Source organism: Myotis daubentonii, chromosome X, assembly GCF_963259705.1.
Source record: "Myotis daubentonii chromosome X, mMyoDau2.1, whole genome shotgun sequence".
Taxonomy (NCBI): Eukaryota; Metazoa; Chordata; class Mammalia; order Chiroptera; family Vespertilionidae; genus Myotis; species Myotis daubentonii.
The window spans coordinates 84,475,574-84,485,718 of NC_081861.1; the positions used below are offsets into that span (position 1 = coordinate 84,475,574).

The 10,145-nt window shown below is 44.0% G+C and overlaps 1 long non-coding RNA gene across 1 annotated transcript; it reads left to right on the forward strand.

Moving 5' to 3' along the window:
• The first annotated feature begins 286 nt into the window (after positions 1-286).
• On the forward strand, positions 287-7,330 carry LOC132224220 (uncharacterized). The gene is made up of 3 exons (XR_009450626.1): positions 287-3,191; positions 3,634-3,804; positions 6,232-7,330. It is a non-coding gene; the product is annotated as an uncharacterized LOC132224220 (long non-coding RNA).
• The last annotated feature ends 2,815 nt before the right edge of the window (positions 7,331-10,145 follow it).

Genomic DNA, 10,145 nt, shown 5'->3' on the forward strand with positions numbered 1-10,145 from the left:
TGGTGATATACTCCTTTAGCCTTTTTTTGTCTGTGAAGCTTCTTATTTCCCCTTCAAGTTTGAATGATAGCCTTGCTGGATAGAGTATTCTTGGATTCAGTCCTTTGGTTTGCATCACTTTGTAAATTTCCGTCCATTCTTTTCTGGCCTGATGTGTTTCTGTTGAGAAATCGTTTGATAATCTAATGGGAGATCCCTTGTATGTAACTTTCCGTCTCTCCCTTGCAGCCTGTAATATTCTCTCTTTGTCCTGAACATTTGCCACGGTAATTATGATGTGTCAATAGTTCACTTTTAATCTTCTTAATTGCATGATTCATTTACAGGATTTCCAATTGGCTCTTTTTTAAAGTTTAAATTTCTTTGTTAAAGGACTCCTTTTGTTCATTGATTTGTTTTCTGAATGCACTGAATTGCCTATATGTATTTTCTCGAATTTTGATGAGTATTTTCAGGACTGCAATCTTGAAATCTCTCTCATTTATATCACATATTTCCATGTGTTCCAGCTTGCTTTCTGGGGATTTTTCATTTTCTTTTTGGTCATCCTCATTGCTGTGTTTCTCCATGGTATTTGCTGTCCTTCTTTGCTTACGCATTTATCTTTGATGAGGTCTTTCTATTATTTTCAAGTAGATGGTACCAAATCACGAGATGTTTTGTCTGCCGATTCCCCTCCATGGCTTCCATATGACAGTACAACCATGCTGCTTGGAAGTGGGGTTTGTTTTGCCCTCACCATAAAGGTGACTCCTGACTCCATGGGGTCCTGCCCCAAACACCCATCCTGGGGATCAGTCACAGAGAGAAACAGTTCTACTGCAACAGCTTTTGGTTTATAGATAATATGCTCCTGGACCAAGGGTAAAGGGAGAAGAGTTTGGGGAGTCGAAGTGGCGGTAGGGCTCTCTGGTTATGTTTCTTAGTTTGACACACCACTGCCGACCCCACAGTGGAGAGCTGCAAGGCAGAACCCCATGCTCTGTCAGGCATCTGCTGGCTCAGCCAGTGTTCACTCCATCACCACTCCCCCTTCCTAGCTGCATGCCCCCTTTGGCCTCCACACCACCAGCACCACCACCCACCACCACCACCACCACACCGCAGCTCTCTGTTCCTTCAGGCTGATGGAAGCGCCTGCTACTACAGGCTTTCTCCCTCTCCTGACCGACTGAGCCATAAGCTCCCAGCTGCAGGGCTGTGTCTTCAGGCCATCTGTGCTTTCCTCTCTTCTCTTCTTCCCATTTATTTCCGGTTGCCCACATTTAGATGTTTCAGTGTGTGGGTCTCTCAGGTGTGCATCTATGTTGAGCAGAGATTTCTTTGTTGAATTATAGTTGGTTAACTTTTTTGAAATTCCAGGGGAAGAGGAAAAGGTGCACTTTCATGCTATTCCTCTGATATCCTAAGATGAAGTGATTTCTAAGCATTCTTTAATTCACATTCCCATTTGCCTCTTTGGCTGTATTAGAAATTATATCAAGGTGTTTTCACCTATAATTTGTAGAACACCTGGTTTAAAAATGGCTTAAACAAAAGGATTTTGTTATTTAAATGAATAAGAAGTTTGGAGAGAAGTGATTCTAATTTCCAGTGGGCCAAACATACTCAGGTGCCAGAGGCTTTCTAGCTTTCCTTTCTGCCATCTACAGCCCATTGCTTTCTCTTCACACTTGCCCCATGATTGAGAGGTGACAACCTGTGCTCCAGGTATTACATTTACACAACTGAATTCACAATTAGAAAAGTTATTTCTCTTTAGTTTCTATTATTTCAGGAGGAAAATATTAATGAGAAGGTACCCACCCTCCACTGCAGAATTTCCCAAATTTCTTATTGGCCAGAGTTGAATCACATCCCATTTCTAAAGCTATCTTTGACAAGGAGAATGGAATTTCCATTACTTCCTTTGACTACACAACATTCACCCTTTGAGTTTGGAAAAGGGGCCACCATCCCTTAGCTTTGTGGGAGGAAGAATGCCCACAAAAAATAGCATCCTACAAGAAACAATGAGTGGGGAAAATAACCATTTGCAGGGTGATTTGTAGTGTCTTTCATTGGCATTTTTGAAGAATAAAGATCCAGATAAGCTGATGAATTGGGGAAGAATGCGCCTTATCCCCTCTTTACAAAAAATATCTCATACTTACCTCATGTCTTCTTGTATTATATATTGCTGGTTAAGAAGCTCTCTGGAAGAAATCATATGTTGAATAAATGGTGACAATTATACCCAATTATCCTGTGAGAATACCTACCAGTGGGATTATTTTAGTGTTGGAGGATTGAAATTGTGAGGCTGTGGTCATCTAGAAAGAATTCTTCTCAGCTCTTGAGAATCAGGGTTCCCTGTGATTAGAGGGGGAAATTAGATATCCCTTCATTAGTTCAACAGATATTTAAAGAGTCTTCCATGAGCCCAGAGCTGGACTAGGCACTAAGGGTTGACTGCCATGTAAGAAATTAGCCCTGGTTTCCATAACTCATAGTTTATTTTGAGAGACAGACACCTGACCTGGTGATTTCAATGCACAGACGTAACAGCTATGATGAGACTAAACCCAGGAAGTCCTAGGGACAAAGATAAGGAGCCCAGATCTGGTCTTGGGGGTTTAGAGAAGACTCACAGAGAAAGTGACATAAAACCTGAGACCAGAGGTGAATTTTCCCTGAAGTTTATAAAGCTTAAGCCTCAGTCACCACAGTTAATACTGGGAGTTGTAGCGTGTTCTTGGTGGAAAGGAGAAGTCAAGATGCAATGTGGAATCTCATTTACTAAGCATTTCTACCACATTGTCCAAGGAGATCACAGAAGGAACCTGGATCTCTAAGCCACTAGTAATTTGTTGTGATTTCCTTTTCATTCTAAATATTCTCTCATTTCATATCTAATGTTGAATTTGTTTTAAAATCATTTTTTCAAAGCCTCTTCTCAGACCAAATTGTCTATGCTTCATGCCTCATAAAACTTGTATCTGTCTCTGCTTGAGAACTGAAGCATAAATAGGCACTTACATGTTGAAGGCACTAGAAAAAAATGTTCCTGGTAAAGGGACATGTGCAGAAGCCTGGAATTAGTAAGAACAACTTTTATCATTAGGTAACAGACCTGTAGGCTAATGTTGCTTACCATGGGAGTTAGATGAGATTGGAGAGGAGACCAGGAGGCACATTGTGAGAGGGAGAATGTCAGGGCCAGCCTGACAGGTTGAGCCAGGCTGAGGCAGGGAGGTGGGAATTGAGAAAAGAAAGAAAGACAGGAAAGCGGGGTCGGGAGGACTCCAGTTTTCGAAGAACTGAAGTAACTTTATTAGCCACACAATCCTATTTATACATAACACACTGAATAGGAGGTCTGTCAAGAGGAATGTATTCTTTGTTCCTCTTAATCTCTAAGGGAGAGACACAGCAGAAGGACAAGTTCTCAGTACAGCATATCTCAGTAAATAGTTACAGACTTCTTGGTAGGCTATGAAAGGCTGTTCTTATTCTACAAAGGTTGCTCTCATTCTAATGATAATCACCATCCAAACAAGCCTGGGAAAACTGTGTGGGTAAGGGTCCCAGCCTTGCTAGCTCCTACAGGTGCAAGGACCTTGCCAGCTTACATCTGGCCCCCAACAGGAGAAGAAAATGATAATGTTGACACGAGCCAGGTACTATGCTGAATGTCTTATATACATGAACACTTTTATTTATCACATCAATTTTATGAAGCAGTTGCTGCAATTGTTTCTATTTTACAGAAAAGAAAGCTGAGACTAGTGAGATAAAGAAGCTTTCCTGTGGTTGCATGCCGGGGTCCAACCCCAGCAGGTCCAGGGGTCCCCAAAGGTGTGGACGGAGTCGGCGAAGAAGGAATGACATGGAGACAGCGTTCAGTTGATCAGCAACCTAGCCAGGATCTCTAGCCCGGGTCTCCAGAGAGGTTCTGCTTCGGATCTCCAGCGAGGTTCTGTAGCCATGTTCCCTCACTAGGTTCTCCAGCCAGGTTCTGTCCAGGCTCTCCAGTCAGGTTCAGTGTCCAGGTTCCAGTCAGGTTCTCCTGCCAATCTCTGTAGTCAGGTTCAGTCCAGGATCCCTTGCCATGTTCTCCCGCTAGGCTCTGTCTCTAGGCTCCGAGGCCAGTCCCGGTCCAGGATCCTCTGGCATGCTCTCGCCAGCGAAGTTCTTCTGTCTCTAGGCTCCGTGTAGATTCTGTCTTCTTGATTCTGTTCTGAGTTCTGAGTCTTTCTGTCTTGTTACAACTGTATTTATACCAGTTGATTCAATCCTATCAATCTCTATTACAAAGGTTAGGGCGTTTCTTATCTCCATTCCAGGGAGAAAAGATTATGTAGTTTAAGCATGATTGTTCATAGTTAAAGGGATTAATTACCCGCCTGGCACTTAGTTGAGGGGTTTTATTCCCTCCCTAACTTCAGGGGAAAATCCCTACCTGGGGATTCAACCTTTCTCGGAGAGGTGACCTTGGTTAAAACGCAGCACCAAGAAGGTGAGCAAACGCATTAAGAACCGTATGCCATATATGCCAGGTCCCTTGAAACAGCAAGGATGGACCAGCTCCCGGCAAATTCCCCCTTTTTTATTTTTTAAAAGCAAGCATTAAAAAGAAAAACCCGAAATGCTCTCTTGTATCCATTTTAAGAGTAGGATTGGCGCTTTCCGCTATTACCTGAGTCCTGATCTATCATCCCAGGGAGAGCTTGCCAATCCTGCACTTTCCCAGGGTAGAAAGGCTGCAGTGGGGTTAAGGCTCCTTGGGCCTACCTTCTCCCATGCCATTACATTTACCTTTCCTTCCTCAGAAAAGCATGGACATACTTCTTGTATAAAACGTTCTGTCTGACTGGGAGTAACCTTAATTCCTCTGCTAGCAAGCACATATGTTAAAAGATCAATACAGAGTCTTTTTTCTTTAGACTCAGTATGGCACATCTTCTTAATCTAAAGATCAATACAGAGTCTTCTTTCTTTGGACTCAGTATGGCACATCTTCTCAATCTAAGGATCAATACAGAGTCTTCTTTCTTTGGACTCAGTATGGCACATCTTCTCAATCTAAGTTCTGTACTATCCACCTTCTTACCCTACTTATCCTCTATAGGGGGGTCTGTAGCACCCTGGTGGAGTCCTATCCGTCCCGAGTGTGGGGGTTCTCAATGGGGGGGCTTACCTAAGGGAATCCTGTTCCAGGGGTTCCCAAAGGTGTGGACGGATTCGGCGAAGACTATCCACCCTCTTCCTATGGTGGAGTCCGATCCGTCCCGAGTGTGGAGGTTCTCAATGGGGGGGGCTTACCTAAGGGAATCCTGTTCCAGGGGTTCCCAAAGGTGTGGACGGAGTCGGCGAAGACTATCCACCTTCTTCCTACGGTGGAGTCCGATCCGTCCCGAGTGCGGGGCGCTTACCTAGGGGTCCCTGTTCGGGCGCCAGATGCCGGGGTCCAACCCCAGCAGGTCCAGGGGTCCCCAAAGGTGTGGACGGAGTCGGCGAAGAAGGAATGACATGGAGACAGCGTTCAGTTGATCAGCAACCTAGCCAGGATCTCTAGCCCGGGTCTCCAGAGAGGTTCTGCTTCGGATCTCCAGCGAGGTTCTGTAGCCATGTTCCCTCACTAGGTTCTCCAGCCAGGTTCTGTCCAGGCTCTCCAGTCAGGTTCAGTGTCCAGGTTCCAGTCAGGTTCTCCTGCCAATCTCTGTAGTCAGGTTCAGTCCAGGATCCCTTGCCATGTTCTCCCGCTAGGCTCTGTCTCTAGGCTCCGAGGCCAGTCCCGGTCCAGGATCCTCTGGCATGCTCTCGCCAGCGAAGTTCTTCTGTCTCTAGGCTCCGTGTAGATTCTGTCTTCTTGATTCTGTTCTGAGTTCTGAGTCTTTCTGTCTTGTTACAACTGTATTTATACCAGTTGATTCAATCCTATCAATCTCTATTACAAAGGTTAGGGAGTTTCTTATCTCCATTCCAGGGAGAAAAGATTATGTAGTTTAAGCATGATTGTTCATAGTTAAAGGGATTAATTACCCGCCTGGCACTTAGTTGAGGGGTTTTATTCCCTCCCTAACTTCAGGGGAAAATCCCTACCTGGGGATTCAACCTTTCTCGGAGAGGTGACCTTGGTTAAAACGCAGCACCAAGAAGGTGAGCAAACACATTAAGAACCGTATGCCATATATGCCAGGTCCCTTGAAACAGCAAGGATGGACCAGCTCCCGGCAGTTGCACAGTAAGTAACAGGGTTGGGAGTCAAGCCCAATATTGTCTGGTGCCAAAGTCTAAGTCTTTAACCACTAGGCTCTCCTAACTCCTGAATTTTGCCCAATTTGAAGATGTGTTTAAGTTTGGCAGATGCCAGAGACAACGGGAAGAAACAAGCCTGGTGGCATTTCCTGGGGTACCCTGATTTGAAGGGGCAGGATCATGAATATTCAATAGAGAGCATTGTTTCTGCTGTGTTATAAGGCTGAGGGCTGAGGCAAGGCACCTTTTACAATTCCAAGCACTAGAGCCATGCTCTGAAGAACCATGAGCAGGTCACTGGGCTGAAACCATGAAGATCCCAGAGGAAAGAACTTTGGACTTAAAATACTACTTTTCTACAACAATCTTTGCACTCAGGGCTACGCTCCTCTTTTCCTGGAAAAACTGATAGGACTCACTGAAGGACAACTAGTGAGTTAGAGCACAACTGAGCCTAGAATCTAGTTTAGCAAGTCTTATTTTTTTTATTTGTTTTTGTAGCCAAAAGAGTTAACTCTACTTAAGTAGAAAAAATATTTTCTTCAAAGTGATATTTTATGAGGGAGACTATTAAGTGCTCTCACATTGTTGAAGAAGACAGTTTGCTTAAGGGGTCATAGTTACATGACATTTGATGGTGTCAGGCAAAGGTCCAAGAAAGGCTTCAATCCCTACACAGACCATCTACCTCTTTCTCTAATGTCCCCAAAGAGAGTGTTTCCTGAGAGAAATAAGCAAGATATCTTATCTCCTTCAACCCCAATGCAAAACTCTAGTTAGTTGGTCTAACTCATCTAGGAGGATACTTTTCCTCACAATAGAAAGGTTTAAGTAGCTTAAATGTTTAACAGCAGGCTATAAAGACTACCCTATATATTTTGTCTCACTGCCAATACTCAACTCTTGAAATTACAAGACCAATGGGAGAAAAAGTTCAACCACTTGTTCCAATTGTTTAATGGGCTTACTGTGGACTAATTTTGACCCTGAAATCTGATCAATTGTCCTTGGACATCTTGAAGGATGGAGAGGGTCCCAGAAGTTGTGAAAGGAAACAGAGTGGTCTTCTTCAGCTTCCAGAGTCATACACCTCTCCTAGTATCATGGGTTACGGGGCGGGGGCGGGGGGGGAGGGGGAGATCCTAATTCCTCTGCCTAAATGTTGACCTCACTTTTTACTTCTTTGGATTGCTTTAAATTCACCTCCCAGACTGAATTCATCCTCTAATTCTCTGGAGAACTGATTCTGAAGGAAATAAGTAAGGTTTCTATTACCTGAGGAGAGAACTCCTCAGGTAAGGCAGGTCTCTGTAACCTAACAGAGCTAACTGGGATTATGGGAGGAAACAAATATTCCATTCTCAGCATCCTGATATCATTAACATGTCTTCAGAGGGAAATACATTTTATGCTAATGTGCCATTTCCTTAGATAGCACTGTGATTCAGCATTTAATACTGATGAATGCCATCATGTCTAAACCAGCACTATCCATCCAGTGTGGTAGCCACTAGCCACATGTAACTACTGAGCAATTGAAATGGTCTGAGTGTAAATTGTGATATGCTACAAAACACATGATTTTTGAGAACTTAATACAAAAGCATATAAAATATCTCATTTTTATATTGATATATTGAACTGATAATATTTTGAATATATTGGGCTAAATAGGGGGTGGGGAAGCAAAGGATAAAGGGGGTCAAATATATGGTGACAGATTATTTGACTTTGATTTGACTTTGTGTGGTGGGCACCTAATGCCACATACAGATCTTATAGAAATGTATATTTGAAACCTATGTAATTTTATTAACCAATGTCACTTCAATAAATTTAATTAATTTCACTTATTTCTAGTTACTTTTTCAATGTGGTTATTAGAAAATTTAAAATGTCATTTGTGGTTTGTGTTGTATGGAACAGTGGTGCTCTAGACACTTGGATGGACCTGCTTTTCTGTGGAGAACACTAAGTGCACCAGAAAAATGCTGAATCTGCAAGATCTGCTCCTTAGATGGCATTTTCCTCCCCTCATGTCAGGAAAATTGTATTTACAGTAAGAACATCTACTCCACACTCTATTATTTCTGTATTCAGTGAGAATATCCTGAGCAACAGAGAAAATGTTTTTCTATATAGTGGTTCTCAAACTTGGTTTCCCATTAGAATCACCTCTGGGGCTTTAAAAATTTCTACAAATTTAATTAGTTTGAGACTACAGTCCAAACTAATTAAATGGTAATGTCTTTGGGTGGTACCTGGGCATCTGGGTTTTTTGAAATTCTACAGATGGTTACAACAATGCACCTGGGCTCTCCAGCATTCTAGAAATCTCTTTATAAGCAAAGTCAGGAGTCAGGGGCTTAACAGCAGGTGAACTTTAATCATATGTGTTTATCTAAAGGTAGCAGAGTCATGGATTTCCTCCACTATGATCAGATGTCTGAATAAAATGTAGCTTCTTTTATATTCTAGATTTGAACTTCCTCATGAGTCCCTGTCCCCATTTGGCACCAAAAACAAAACAACAAAAACTCTGGCAAAGCCTAGTGACTCCATCTCAGCTAAATTGAATAGTGGCTTTGGAATAACTGGACATCTTAGACTTAAAATGCTCTGTCTTTCAGAATGCCTCCCTGCCATATTCCTTTACTAAGATGGGGCACCTGGGTGTGTAGCAGAGGGACTATGGACAACCTCATGGCAGAGGGGCAGCTGGACCTTCTGGCCTGAGGTTGAACCTGGGGCCAGGCCTTGCCAGTGTTTGCTCACATCTGGGCCTTACACATTCTGTGGAGTCTGCTGCCAAAGTCTGTAGCTGTTGGGGCCTGTCCTCTGCTTGCTTCCTTGGCCGTCCTTAGCCCACCTCGGCTCACTGTGAGCTGCACACCACCGGAGCCCACACCATCGCTTCCTAGAAGAGGGCACAGGAAGGCTTGCCACACATCCTACATCCCTTGGGCAAGGCTGAGCTTCTGGGTCCCTGACCTCTCTCTGCCCTCTTCTCCTCCTTGGTAACCTATGATTAGGTAGGGCCCTGGACAAGTGTCCACCAGAGGGTCACCAATGGGAGGAAGAACAAATCCTAAACCTTTTGTATTATCTCAACTGATTCAATAGGCCCCTTTCCCAGCTTAGGTCAGGATGCAGGGGGATCCCTCTTCCCACAATCCCCCAGGGCTGTCTGTCTACTTCCCCTCCCTCATATCCTACCTTTGTCTGGGGCAGCAAGTTTGCTGTTCCAGATGCTCTGTGCTGAAAGTGTGTCCTTTCTGCTCTCCTACAACAATGTGGCCTCAACCCTCAGGATGTGTTTTGTGCTAAGTTTGAGCCAAGGGAACTTAGAAAATGGTTTTCTCTCATAGCAAAGCCTGGATTTCAAGATCATGGCTTCAATTTTTTAAAAAATCTTTCTTTTGCCAACCTCAAATGGAAATAATACCTTCTTCTCTCCCATTCTAGCACAAATCACATCCTTCCATTTACAATCCCAGGCAGCTGCCTCAGGATGAGGAGGGACAGGGTCAGCCACATGGAAATGCAAAAGAGAAAATTCATTAATATGCATTTTAAGATACAAGTATTACTCTTATCCTACATAATAAAGAGGGGATATGCAAATTGACCATCACTCCACCACAAAGATGGCAGTGCCCACAGCGAAGGTGGCAGTTTCCATAACACAAGATGGCTGCACCCACAGCAAAGGCCAAGTTCCCGTAATGAGCCTTAATGAGCAATCAGCAGGGACCTGAGGCTGCACCCGCCGCCCCCCCCCCCCCCCCGTGGAGCTTGACAGGGTACCTCAGGCCATGCCCCTCACCCTGGTGCCAGGCCGGGGGACCTCAGGCCATGCCCCCTGCCTGATGGGGCTTGATGGGGAACCTCAGCCTGCCTGCACC